Consider the following 15636-nt stretch of genomic DNA (forward strand, 5'->3'; position numbering starts at 1 on the left):
TACCTTAACCCTAGCCCCATTACAACCTGTGGAAAGTCCTTATGATTTGTGTCATGCATGACTCTTGTAGTGGTGATTGAGATGATATGCAAGCCTATGGTAGAGCAATTTTATAGGAATGAACTTGAGTGAAATTAATACCCACCAAACACTTGAGTGATGAGTGATATTCCTGTGAGGGCTTACTTATTTAGTTTTCTCAATTTTCAGACAGGGGTGCTAACTTATTAATTGCAGGGTGCTTCAGATTGTTGTTCATGATATGTTATGAGTTTTGAGAATTTTATTTCAATTGACTTTGTAAATAATATTTTTGCTTGGAGACAAGCAAATGTTTTAGTGTGGGGGAATTTGATAGGCATATTTTACACTCATATTTTAGGTACATCTTTATAATAATTTTGCATTAATTATTTAATATTATCTAATAATTAGTTATTTTTATATATAATGTATTATATATATAATAAATAATATATAGAATACATATATATTACGTAGTGTACTAATTTACATATGCTTTAATGCTTTGTAAATATATATATTATAAATCATCAAGTAATTAAGTATATTATATTATTATATTATTAGTCCAATTCTTAATCTCTTAACACAAAAAGACAAAATCAAATGAAGCATTTGTGTCCTAATTCTTATTTGCAGCGCACCTCAAGTACGGAAGAAGCGGAAGAAGTGTTTGTCAACCCATCACCAATTGCAGCGCGCAACTTTCGACGACCAAGAGCTAAGACAACTTCATGAGGCTCAAAATTAGGGAAATTGGGTGGTTGAGGTTCATTTGGCCTATTTTAAGAATACTATAAATAGTAGAAGTTTCCTATTGTAAAATGTTCATTCTTTCTCTCTCGATTATTCTTTAAAGTTGTTGTCAATGTCCATTCGTGGCTAATTTCTTTAGCTTGGTTTAGTGAATTGAAGCCCCGGAATTGATTATGCTGTAAGATTATTTATTTATTTTATTATATAATTTTTATGCATTTGGGTATTAAATATTCTTCTAAGTTATTTCATATAATTATTTGCTATATTAGATAATGTTGTGCTACAAATTATTCTAATATTCAGTAGCAACTGAGGTTAATTATTGACGACTTAGTGATAATTGATTTCAGGAAGAATATTTTCCTAAATTAAATGCAACCGCTTGTGCTTGTGTTATTTAGTTTGTTGGTTTTCCTAGTTCTTATTGCTGCTATTAAATTAAATCTATAGCGCTTGTCTTAGGTTATTTAGTAGTTAGGGGTAATTAAACCGCTTGTGCTTTATTTACCTACAACTAAGGGAAAACAGAAATGAAATAATTTCACGACAAATATTCAATTGCATACTAATTACCTTTTGAATCAATGATCAGTATTAAATTTCGGTGGTGGATCTTTACTAACCAAGGTTTTCTATTATAGGTGCTTTCAATATATTGTTTTCATTGCTTTATTCGTTTATTTTCTTTGATTATCATCTTCATACCAAACCCCCCTTTACTTTAATTTGAGCACATACATTAAACTAGTTACTCCTCGTGGGATCGATCCTTGCTCGCCAGTATCCCTATACCAATTTTGAGATTGTATTCCTATATCAATTTTGAGATACTTCATCCCTTCAATTTGAATTGCATCCCAATTTCAATCTTTTAGAAACTTCATCCCATAGTCAACTTGGAAATCTCATCCCAATTGACTTTGCAAATTGCTTCCCTTCGGCCAAACCATAGTCAACTTGGAAATCTCATCCCAATTGACTTTGCAAATTGCTTCCCTTCGGCCAATCCATCGCCCATACTTCATCTGATGGATTTAAACTTGGCTTCTTTAAAATATATGGAATGTGAGATTCAAACCTGTGACTTTGCATATAATATTTCAAGCTTCTTCCAACTCGTCCATACAGCCTTTTGGTTATCATTCTGTTTCACTTGGTGTACTCCTTTCTTTCTATAGATGCTTGATCTTCAAGATAGCTTCATGCAAACTTCAAGTCACGTTCTTTCTTCTTCGGGATTTCTTGAGGGATTTCTTCTTGATTTCTTAAGAGATTTCTTCTTGGATATTTTTGAGAGATTTCTTCTTCGGATGATAGTCTTCATAACTTGTGTACATATTTTCATATGCATACATCTTCCTCTTTTGTTTGCCATTTTCTCTAGGCAAATTCTTGATTTTAGGCTTTATATCTTCTTCATCCATTTCCTCAACTAATGAATATATTTTTCCCTTTCTTGGTCTATGACTCGACTAGTCTAACCAAAATAAAATTGGGGATCTACGATTTACAATATGGCATATCAAAATCTATTACAATTTATTCCTAACAATTTCCCCCCTTTTGATAATGCCATAACTTATACTCAAACATTGGCTTTAAGTCTTTGAAAAATAATTTCAATTTTTGCTCAATTTTATTTTGACAAAGCCAAGATGAGTTTGAAAAAAATAATTCTAGGGAAAATGAAAATACTTGTGAATTAATTTAGACAAGTCCTATACGCATCCTTGATTAATTTTAATCAATTTTTATTTTTTCAAATTTTTGCATGCGTTTAACAATTCTTGTCTTTTTAATTCACGAACTAATACATGATAGACAAAATAAATCAAAATAGACTTAGATCAGACCATGGGAAATATTTATTCATATTAGTCGATTAGAGGAAATATTATTATAGCCAAAATCATTCCAAAATATAGATATTCGAAACATCATATTTTTGAGGAGTGCATATTTGATTACCTTCTGGGTTTCTTGACTCCCATGTCAGCTTTCAATATATCCTTGATATGTTATCTCATCTTGCAGATATCATTTTTGAACTTTTCACATTCAAACCTCTTAGTCATATTTCCAGCCATGTAGTGTCCAAAGGCCTCTTTAATATTGGTGCTCGGAAGAGCTCCGGCTTCCCACCAAATTATGCATTCTTCAAAGCTTCTTTGGAATCCCAAACTTTCACCATTATTGTTGGTATAATCTCTAAGCTCATACCACATCTCGGTTTGCTTCCTTTTTGCTTCTTCTTCCTTATTCTTCTCAGATATCCATTGAGCTTGATCAGCTTTGGGCCATCTTTTCACCATACTTGGCACATTCTCGGATGTCCAAATTTTCTGTGGTGTTAAGGTTCCTTTTGAGCGTTCGAACCAATTTCGAGTTTCAGCAACTTTTGATGAGCTTGATCCAAGACTCGGATTTGCAAATTGAGCGAAACCAACTTGGGATTGTTGACCACGTCCTCGGCCACGACCTTTCGTTGGTGCGGCGGTCAAAACTGGCTGTTGCGGTTGACTTCCAATGATGAATTCATGTTGTTGTAAAGCCAGATGATTGAGAATTTCTTTCCCCCTTATGGCATTATCAATCAAAAAGCCAAGGGATTTGGAATCTTGTTCTTGATTGGCTTTAACAAGCTTAACACCATCATGTGTTTTGAGAGAAACATCCTGCAAATCAGATATTTTGTTAGCCATAGAGGATAATTCTACCTCAAGGTGATTTATCCTTGTCTCCTGGTCTTGTATAGCCTTTATTTGTCTCATGTGTCTTTCATTGTTGATCTTCTCGGTAGCTTCTCGTTCCTTCTTCATCAGTTGGATTATCTCCAATAATCCTTTGGTGAGATCTCCTTTCAGATGTCTTTCGGCTCTGTCAATCTTTGTCTGCAAAGTATTTTGATACTCCAAAAGCTCCTTCAAATTTGTTCATGTGTCCTCAAAGTGTTGCAAAGAAAGATGTCCTTGCTTGGTAAGAGTTGTTCCAATCTTTTGACACACAACATCACTTGTCTCTGTGACTTTTGCAAAAAGTGATGTTAACAAATCATTTTCATCTTCTTCTCGGGTTCGGCTTCTACTCATGTTCAGAGAGTGTAGACTTTTGAACAAATTCCTTCGTGGATCACCAAGAATTGGATTTTCAACAAGTTGCAAATTTTCTTCTGGTGATTCGGCTTCTTGAAGTTGATTTCCAATTTCTTCTTCAATAACCTCTGTTCTTGAAATAATCTCTATATTTAAATTGACTTCTTCCAGAGAGTTATTTTGAAGAGACATCACAGAGTTGTTAGCGTGCACTGGCGCTTCATACAAACATTCCCCCCCAATTGAGGGTCTAATTTCACCATCAATTTGATCCCTTACTTCATCCCTTGTAGGGTCCATTGCATTTATATCAATATTGGTGGGGGTCACTTTAGATATTAAAAGTTCAGCACAGTGAACTCTGACAGGAATAGACTCATGATTTTCAGAGGCTGAAATTGGTACCTCAACAAGTGTACTTCCTTCATTCCCCATTTCTCCAAAATTTTCAAGAAAATCATTGGCTATATTAAATGAAGTATCACCTGGATGTCGATGAGTGTCATTTAAAGATCTGTGTAGAGCAATCTGTAGTCTCACTTCATTCTCCTTTTCAATATTGTCAGATGGGACTTGAGTGACATTTTCTTGTGCTGCTGTGGCCACTCATTTTCCTTTACTATTTTTCTCTTGAAGCTTCAGTCCATAAATTTGATTTGCATCCATGTTCAGTGCTTCGAGCATTGAGTCAGTTCCAAGCCATTCAAAGGCAAATTCTTCACTTCGTATCAACTCCGAGTCAACTTTTGAGATGAAAGAATGATATCTTTCAAATCTACATTCCTTCCATGCTTGAACTCGGTTTAATTCCTCCATTAGTTCTAGATCATCTCGGGTTTGTGTTGAGTCGAACACGATGGGTTCAACATTAGTTTCAACTGCTGATTGACTCGAGATTCTCCTTTGCAAGTCATTTGAAACTTGCACTTCAACTCCTGCAAACTCCATTTGGGCGGTATCTTCTTCAGCTGGCATCACGGGTATGTCTACTTCATGAGCTTCGGATTCTGCAACTTCTTGAAATGGAATAAGTGCTACAACCGAGCTTACGGCTTCTTGATCTCTGTTGCTTGGATTGCTAGAACCCATATGTGTACTCGCTGCTGATACGGTTCTACTGTTCCTTCTTCGTGAACTTTGTGGTGTGCTTGTGGAACCACCTCCTTCATATCCTTTCTTTCGGTTTGATTTCTTGCCATAGTCGGGTCCAAATTTTCTGAAAAGTGTTCTGTAAATTCCAACACTTTTGTGTCTTCTAAGAGGCACATTCTTCTTTCTTAGAATTTCTCCAACAATAAGTTCGTACCCAACTTTATGAAGAAAGTGATTTCCTTCGAGTGGTCTTCCATGAGGTTTTGCATTGTTTACGAAGAATAATAGGCGATTGAAGATGTACTTAGCCCAGTTGAAAGTTATTCCTTGCATGATTCCGTTCATCAGAATCACGGAAGTTCCAGATAGATAGTCCACACTTCCAAGCTTGTTGTCAAGAATTTTGTACATCATCTCAATAAGCATATTATACTCCGGTTTCAACACGTTCTTTGGCTCGGTCAAGCCGTGAGCTACAGGTGCTTTTGGACCACGAATTTCATCCCAGAAAGATTGAACATCATAGTGGTGAGTTTCTGGCATCAACTCTGAATCAGGGAATTTGAAGCAATCTTTGATGTCCTTTTTAGAAATATGAACATCTGTTCTTCCAACCTTAGAATGAATCATGTTGTCTTTCACAGTAGCATGAAAGCTCCAGCATATTTGTAGGTGAAGAAGTCATATAGTCCACAATCCTTCAAAGCATTGAGAATCTTCTTTGCTATTTCCTTGTCGACTGCTCCAATCATGAAGAACTCCGGATTGAGTGTCATCCCATCAATCAATTATTGTTGTAGAATAAGCAGATTTTTGGGTTGCATGGCTTTGGTTCCAGACATGGTGTTCGCCGGTGAGATTGAGAGCTTGAGAGGGAGAGATTTTTCTAATCTTGGTAAAACTGGAAATTTCGTCTGAGAGGAATACGAAGGGTTTCGTATGGTTTAAGAAGGATTTGAGAAGAGGTATAAATCTCAGATAGAAATCTCAATTGAGACCCTTAGAATAGGTGTGGTGACAAGGCACTTTTAGGGGTGGAGGTGTCTTTTGGTTGAGGTGTTACTAGGAAAGAGAAAAGGGTTATCATTAGCAGACAAGAGCATTAAATGCTTCACAGTCTCTTAGGTACCCTATATACGTAAGGTGTATAGAGTAAGGAGATTATGAATGGACACTTCTGATTATTTTTGAAGATTTGAGAGAGAGTATGGATTTGGGAGGAGATTTTTCGGGAGAGGGGATCTGATTTACGAGAGAGAGAGGGTCAGATTTCTGTGGGATTAATTATGGGTAGAAGTTTAAGGGGTGTGGGTTTTGAGAGATGGAGAGTTTTAATGGGATTGGGTTTTATGAGTAGAGGTTTAGAGGGAGGAGGTTTCAATCCAATCTGATCTCTTCCTTTTTATTCTCAAAAACATATACACATCAGATAATCACATAATTATGATCACATAAATCACACACATATCCGTAAATCACACATGCAATTTCCGAAACATATATGGAATTTTAAATTAAAGCAATTAAATTACATCCATATATAATCATGCATATACATGGTAACTCCCAATTAAAATAAGCACAAATTTTGGTAACTAACCAAATTCTAATTAAATTACCAAGAAAATACATACATATATACGGTACATTCTAAACATATATGTAAACAAATTTCTTAAACACATAAGCAATTATTTAGAAACTAGTAAAAATTAAAAAAAAAATTATCACATACATATGCAAATTATAAACCAGATTATAAATCATATTATGCAAATAGATTGTTCATGCAAACAAATTAACACAAACATAAACATAACTTGCGGTCCAAGTAACGATTAAAACATGCAATTCAAAAACAAATTAGATTAAATAAAATTGCACATTTTGTCAAATTAATTTGCATGACATATAAAATCACGTTAAACACTACATGCAAATTCATAATTAAAAACTTAACACATTTAGCAAATTATTAGTTTACGTAGAAATTAAACATATAGAAATATGCAAACACGTAAAACATATAAAAGCATATAGACACGTAAAACACATAATAGCATATAAACACGTAGAACACATAATATGAGCATATGTATCATATTAGATCAAGAAATTAAATTTAGTGATACTTAGCTCATTTCCAACATTCCCAATTCATGCCTTAAAGTAGAAAATCTCGTTTCGCATAAAGGCTTCGTGAGAATATCTGCAACTTGGTTCTCCGTAGGGATATACTCGATTTTTAGATCTTTCTTTTCAACATGATCCCTTATGAAATGATGTCGTATGTCGATATGTTTGGTTCTTGAGTGAAGCACCGGATTGTGGGTGATAGCGATTGCACTTGTATTGTCACAAAATATGCTAACATCGTCGCAATTCACTCCATAATCCTTCAATTGTTGCTTCATCCACAAAATTTGAGCACAACAACTTCCTGCGACAATGTATTCGGCCTCGGCGGTACTAGTTGCGATGGAATTTTGCTTTTTGCTAAACCAAGAAACAAGCCTCCCTCCCAAGAATTGACACGTTCCGGAGGTGCTTTTTCTGTCTTTTTTGCAACCTGCAAAATCCGCATCTGAAAAACCAGTTAGCGTAAAATCTGTACCTTTAGGATACCACAATCCAACATTGATTGTGCCTTTCAAGTATCTTATGATTTTCTTTGTTGCGGTGAGGTGGCTTTCTTTTGGATTTGCTTGGAATCTTGCACACACTCCCACAACATAAGAAATGTCCGGCATGCTTGCAGTGAGGTATAGTAGTGAACCAATCATTCCTCTATATTTCGTTTGGTCGACATCTTTTCCATCTTCGTCTTTGTCTAGCCTTATTGATGTACTCATTGGAATTTTGATCGATGATTTTCCATCAAGGCCAAACTTCTTTAACAAGTCGCGGGTGTACTTTGCTTGATTGATGAATATTCCTTCCTTCAATTGTTTGACTTGTAAGCCCAAGAAATAATTCAATTCACCCATCATGCTCATTTCGAATTTATTCTGCATAAGCTTCGAAAATTTCTCACACAAAGAATTGTTAGTGCTTCCAAAAATAATATCATCAACATATATTTGCACTAATAAAATATGATTACCATCTTGAATTCTAAAGAGAGTTTTGTCAACAAGGCCTTTGGTGAATCCACAGCTTATCAAGAACATTGATAAGGTATCATACCAAGCTCTAGGTGCTTGTTTCAACCCATACAATGCCTTTTTAAGTTTGTAGACTTTATCACCTTCGCCTTTTACCTCAAAATCTGGGGGTTGTTCGACATAAACTTCTTCTTCGAGTAGTCCATTCAAGAATGCGCTTTTCACGTCCATTTGATAAACGGTGAAATCTTTGTGTGCGGCGTATGCTAGGAAAATCCTTATAGCTTCGAGTCTGGCTACTGGTGCAAAAGTTTCATCAAAATCTATTCCTTCTTCTTGAGAGTATCCTTTTGCAACGAGCCTTGCTTTATTCCTAACAATCATGCCTTCTTTGTTTGCTTTGTTCCGGAAGACCCATTTAGTTCCTACAACATTGTGGTTCATTGGTCTTGGAACAAGTTCCCAAACGTCATTTCTTTTGAATTGATCGAGTTCCTCTTACATGGCGTCAATCCAACTTGGATCATTTAGAGCTTCGTCCACTTCTTTTGGTTCAATCTGAGATAAATAACATGTGAACAATGCTTCCATGGTAGATGATCTTGTTTTCTCGCCATCTCGAACATTTCCGATCACTAATTCTGGTGGGTGATTTTTGAGCCATCTTAAGTCTGGTTCAAAAGGGTGCATGGTGCTAGGTGGATTTACTGGTTGAGAAAAGGTAGCACTGGTTCGAATTTCTGCTTCATTTTGTAAATTTCCAACTTCTCCATTAATTGCATCCAAGGGCTGATTTGGAATTTCCACTTCTACTGCATCCCTGGGTTGATTTGCAATTTCAATACCAATTGTATCCCGCACTTCATTTCTTACTGGATGAGAGATGGGATTTTCTAGAGAATTAATTTCCAACTCATCCATTCCCTGCAAAATATTTTCTTCACACGTATCATCAGTATCACAAAAATCAATATGACACTTGTTACCATTTTGTTCAATATTTTCACCATTTTCGTCCAGAGCATCAATATTGACGTGTGATTTTTCATCAAATACCACGTGTATGGATTCTTCAACCACCATTGTTCTTTTGTTCAACACTCTGAATGCTTTGCTGGTAGTCGAATATCCTAGAAAAATTCCTTCATCTGCACGCTCATCAAAAGCTTTTAGATGCAATTTATCATTAATATGAATAAAGCACTTGCATCCAAAAATATGAAAATAACCAATATTTGGTTTTCTCCCTTTATAAAGCTCATATGGCGTCTTGTTATACTGCTTGTGGATCATGCTTCGATTTTGAGTGTAACAGGCAGTGTTGATAGCTTCCGCCCAATATCGTTTCGGGAGACCGGCTGCACTAATCATCACTCGTGCGGCTTCTTTAAGCGTCCGGTTTCTTCTTTCGGCAACACCGTTTTGTTGCGGTGTTCTTGCGGTAGATAATTGATGAGAAATTCCATGTGAATTGCAAAAAGCTTGTATAACGTTGTTCACGAACTCGGTTCCACGATCCGTTCGGATTTTTGATATTTGCAATTCTTTCTCATTTTGTAGTTGTTTCAACAGCTTCGGCAACACTTGTTCAACTTCATTTTTCTTCTTGAGAAACACGGTCCAAGTGTACCTGGAAAAATCATCAACAACTACAAGAGTATATTTCTTACCACTTACACTTATTGGATCAACCGGTACAAATAAGTCCATATGTAGTAAGCTTAGCGGTCTTGACATTGACTCGTGTGTTTTTTATTTGAATGATGATTTGATTTGCTTTCCGCGTTGGCATGCATCACACACTTGGTCCTTTTTGAAGATAATACTTGGTAGTCCTTCAACTAGATTTTTCTTTGCAAGCTGATTGATAGTCTTGAAGTTTAAATGGTTGAGCTTTTTGTGCCATTCGCAATTTGCTTCATTCGAATTTCTGGCCATTAAGCATACGGAATCTTTGCTTGTGCTCCAATCAACAATATACATATTCTTTCGTCTTTTTTCAGTGAGCACAACTTCATTTGAGAGCTCATTTTTTATTAGGCAATTATCTTCAGAAAATTCCACAAGATAGCCTTTATCACAGAATTGACTAGTGCTCAACAAATTGAATTTTATGCCTTCAACAAATGAAACATCTTCGATCTTTAAACCATTTCTTTCAATTGTACCAACTCATTTTGTAGTTCCATAATTTTGATTTCCTCCAAATATAACTTTTGGTCCATCGATTTTCTTGAAATTCACTAGACAAGATTTATTTCTGGTCATGTGGCGTGAGCAACCACTGTCGATGTACCAAACATCCTACAAAAAAGATTAATTGGTTTTAGGTACCCATACTTGCTTGGGTCCTTTGCTGTTAGTAATTTTTGGTAACCAAACCCACCTAGATCCTATTGAATTAAGATAAGGCGATTTGTAACCATTTGAAACACGATAATCATAATTAACTTTTGAAAAAAATTTTGGCGCCTGATTTTGAAAAATATTTTTAAACTTAGGCACCTGGGAAGAGGATTGTTGCTTTCGTCTATAAGAAGCATTAAAACAAGATTTACACAACCAATCCTTTTGAGTGGAATAAAATCTTCCATCTCTATTTCTAGAAAAGCTTCCCTCTTTTCTAAAAATTCTTTTTGCACTTGACTCTTTGGCATATCTTTGCTTGAAGAATTTCTGTTGCTTTGCCGTAGTATTGAACTGTTTTGGCCTTTCAACATTCAACTTTGCTTTCTCATGATAGCAAGTCCTTGTCTCATCGTGCTATACTGACTTTTAACAAATTTTACCACTTGCACTTTATTGGTTAAAGGAGTAGTAGAATTAGTCAGTTTCGGAGGGGTTTGGGAACATGTGGAGTCATAACCGATTCTGGTTCTATCTCCTGATGGCTTTTGCATGTTTACCATTTTATCCATAATTTTGGACGAATTAGTAAACGTAGCAATGGTAGACCGAAGGTTATGTTCTCTAACCTCTCTTGCTTTACATTCTTCTTGAAGTTGAATATTTTCACTCTTCAAGTTACTCATTTCAAGTAAAGCATCTTGCAATTTTTTATTCATCTCTTCTTTTTCAAGAATTAGAATATTATTTCGCTCCTTGAGTTGAGGATGAGTGAGCATAATCTCTTGACAATCTCGCATTAGACTGCCAATAGATTCACGAGAAAAAGAGGAATTAACAGAATTGAAGGAATTAGATGTTACCTCCTTTTCCTCTGCTCCAAGAGCCATAAAGCACTCTTCACTTGAACTCAACTCAATTGATTTGCATACTAGAGCCGTGTCATCTTCCGAACTTGAGCTTTCATCACTTGATGACAATCCATTCGACTCATCATTTTCGTTTGGTTCGTTACTCACGAGAGCTTTTCTTTTGTCGCGCTTGAACCTTCGATCTTTGCTTTCGGATATTCGGTGTAGATTCAACATTTATGCCTTGATACTTGCTAACGATCGGATACGGATAATTTATTTTGAAATGTCCAGGTTTGCGGCAATTGTAGCATAAATTGTTGTTTTCTTCGACTTTCTCTTCTTGTGTCGTGCGAGAGACAAATTTTCCACGAGTAGAATTTTTGTTGTCTCCTTTTCGCATGAACCTTTTGAATTTTCTAACAAAAAGAGCAAATTGTTCATCAGTTATAAAATCAATATTATCTACTGACCTGGAGGTTGACGGTTGTTCGGCCATTAGAGCTGGATTTCGAATTTCATGAACTTCATCATCTTTGGCCTTCATTTCGAACTCATATGCTTTAAGATCACTAAATAATTTGTCGGTTGACAATATTCTTAGATCTCGGTGATCTCGCATAGCCGTAACCTTCATGTCCCATGTAGATGGTAAGCCTCGTAGAACTTTGAGATTAATTTCCTTTTGGCTAATATTTTTGCCAAGGTCATTAATTTCTCCAAGAATTTTGATCATTCGAGCTTCTATATCAACAATGGATTCGTTTGAGAGCATTTTGAAGTCCTCGAACTTCTTCATAGCAATAGTGAGCTTGTTATCTTTTTCTTGTTCATCTCCTTCTCCGATCTTGATGAGAGTATTCCAAATTTCTTTTGCACTTGTACATTTTCGCACTTTTGGGAATATTGTATCATCAATGGCTTTGAACAGAATATCTTTGGCAATGTTGTCAAGATTGTTCCTCTTTCTATCATCCGATGTCCATTCCGGTTTTGGCTTAGGTACGAATTGTTGAGCATCCGGAGATAGAAGAAAAGTCGTATTTACTTTCAATATTTCGATCGGGCCAATGAAAATAACTTCACACATTTCATCGTGTAAAGCTAATAGATGAACCTGCATACGAACTTTCCAATCATCAAATTTATCAAGCGAAAATAATAGATTTTGAGCTAAATCTTTATTCATCTTCTCGGTGGATACGAGAGACAAATAATCCAATTTACACACACTGGGTAAGATGGATCTGCCTAGCAGTCAGAAACAGGTTGACCCAAAGAGACAACTTGCTTTGAAACAAATTTGACTCAAATAGGCTACAGGCTCTAATACCAATTGTTGGTATTAGTTCGAATGAGATTGAGTCAGATAGGCAGCCTGCTCTGATATCAATTGTTGGTCCCAAAAGAGGTAAGGTGAAAGTCTAGGAAGGGGGGGGGGGGGGTGAATAGACTCAAACTTTTTCGCACAGCACAACAATTGCTAAGCCAAAGATAAACCAAAACTCTTAACTAGATTGTTAGAGTATGGTGCACAGCGGAAATTAATAAACGATACAGTGTGTGTGTAGAATGTGTCAAGATTATTCTCGTGAGAAGCAAGCAAGAGCAGTAAGTAAAGAAAGCAGTAAAGAACACAAGGCAATTTATAGTGGTTCGCGAGGTGGTGTAATCCTCCTACTCCACTTGCTCTTATCTCCAAGAGCAATTCACTATATCCACCACTTCTTGGTTCCAAGATACAATGAATTCCGTGATCTAGTGCTTTGATCACCAAGCCCACACTAATCACGCCCAATGTCACCAACACTGCTGTTTTGGGTTTCACGTCGCCGCGTTACTTTCCCAGGATTTCACGACTCCGCGTTACTTTTCCCCCGTCTTCTACGATCCGGTAGAAACGTATCTTCCGTGATCTAGTGCTTTGATCACAAAGCCCGCACTAATCACGCCCAATGTCTTCCGACACTGCTGCTTCGGATTTCACAACTCCGTGTGACAATCCAGGATTTCACAACTCCGTGTTACTTTCCTCCTTTCCCTTGTTTTGTTCCAAAACAAGTTTTGCCTTGCTTCCAACTTTGAGACTCTGTAGATGATCTTTGATGATGCGCTGAGTCTCTTGTTGTTGATGAAGATTTTAACACTCTTGGATATTTCTTTTGTAAGCTCTGTATCACTCTTGAGTGTTTATCTCACAAATAATATATCAATTTAAGCTCTTGAGGTGGAAAGCTTTCTTTGAATTTTGTATGCTCTGTTTAGCTATGTTCTTTGCTCTTTGTATTCTTGCTTCTTGCTATTTGCTTCTACTTTCCACAGCTTCAATCTTCATCCTTTTATAGCTGGTAATGAGAATCTGTCCGTTGGAAAGAAACGTTCTCATTTTTTAATTTCATCTAGCTGTCTAGCCTTTTCAGAGGATAAGATAACGTTGCAGATATGTCAGAGATTCTCTGCAAGTTGAGCTTGAAGTTTTAGCAAAAATGGCGTCCCAAAAATCTTCATCTGGTGTAGATCACGCCTCTTGAGATTTTTATCTTCAAAATATAATCTCCAATTTAATCCCTTACTAGTTTAGACTAGTATTTTTGCTTCTGCAACTTCTTCTCCACTTGATTTGGAATTGAAACTTCATCCCTTGAATTGAAGCCCTTCAACGGAATTGAAACTTCATCCCTTAAATTGAAGCCCTTCAACGGAATTGAAACTTCATCCCTTGAATTGAAGCCCTTTGGAAATCTCATCCCATAGTTCCAGACTTCATCCCTTTCTTGATTTGGCAATTGAAACTCCATCCCTTCTTGATTTGGCAATTGAAATCTCATCCCTTACTTGATTTGGAATTGAAACTTCATCCCTTGAATTGAAGCCCTTTGGAAATCTCATCCCATAGTCAACTTGGAAATCTCATCCCAATTGACTTTGCAAATTGCTAGTCAACTTGGAAATCTCATCCGACTTTGCAAATTGCTTCCCTTCGGCCAAACCATCGCCCATACTTCATCTGATGGATTTAAACTTGGCTTCTTTAAAATATGTGAGATGTGAGATTTGAACCTGTGACTTTGCATATAATATTTCAAGCTTCTTCCAACTCATCCATACAACCTTTTGGTTATCATCCTGTTTCACTTGGTGTACTCCTTTCTTTCTATAGATGCTTGATCTTCAAGATAGCTTCATGCAAACTTCAAGTCACGTTCTTTCTTCTTCGGGATTTCTTGAGGGATTTCTTCTTGATTTCTTAAGAGATTTCTTCTTGGATATTTTTGAGAGATTTCCTCTTCGGATGATAGTCTTCATAACTTGTGTACATATTTTCATATGCATACATCTTCCTCTTTTGTTTGCCATTTTCTCTAGGCAAATTCTTGATTTTAGGCTTTATATCTTCTTCATCCATTTCCTCAACTAATGAATATATTTTTCCCTTTCTTGGTCTATGACTCGACTAGTCTAACCAAAATAAAATTGGGGATCTACGATTTACAATATGGCATATCAAAATCTATTACAATTTATTCCTAACAGCTGGCTATTCCTGTTCGTAGGCGAGGTCTGTTGAGTGACATTGGCAGTAGCGAATAGAGACTGACGTGTTTCATCGGCGTCCTTTAACTGACGTTCATGGCCAGTTAGCACATATGCCAATTCGCCCAAAGAAATTGGCGTTTCACGAATACGGACAACAGATATAATGGAGTTGTACTCCTCTCCTAGCTGCGTTAATATGTAAACAGTAAGGTCTTCATCAGACACCAGACACTAAGCCAATGCTAGGTCATCAGCTATGGCTCGCATGTCACTGAGATAGGTCGTGATAGACCAAGAACCTCTCGAGTTTTTTTGTGAGCTTGGCCTTGAGGGAAATGATACGTCCTCTAGAGGCACTAGCATAACTGGCAACAAGATGTTTCCATGCATCATTGGTTGTCGTAGCCGAAGATATGAGAGGTTGTATGGTGTCAGTACAGCTTCCCAGAAGTGCACAAACAATAATTTGGTCTTGAATGTACCAAATTAAATGGCTCGGGTTGGTAACGGTTTGAGCAGGATCGGTGAATTTTGTTGGTTCCTTGGTAGAACCGTCAATGTAGCCCAGGAGGTTAAAGCCAACAAGATTAACGTGAATTTGGCGTCTCCAAATTGGGAAATTCATGGTAGTGAGTTTAATAGGAAAGTTTGAAGAGACATTTAATTGAATGACATCGTTGGTAGATGCAGGAGCAGCAATAGCAGCGGAAGCCATGAGTTGGGAAGAAAAAAAAAAAAAAAATCTTTCGTATGAGATTTTAGGCTCTTGATACCATGTAGAAATAACAGAACTTGATATTCATTGAAGTAAATACAACAAACTATAAATAG

The sequence above is a fragment of the Ipomoea nil genome, unplaced genomic scaffold (genome assembly GCF_001879475.1).
Source record: "Ipomoea nil cultivar Tokyo-kokei standard unplaced genomic scaffold, Asagao_1.1 scaffold2541, whole genome shotgun sequence".
NCBI lineage: Eukaryota > Viridiplantae > Streptophyta > Magnoliopsida > Solanales > Convolvulaceae > Ipomoea > Ipomoea nil.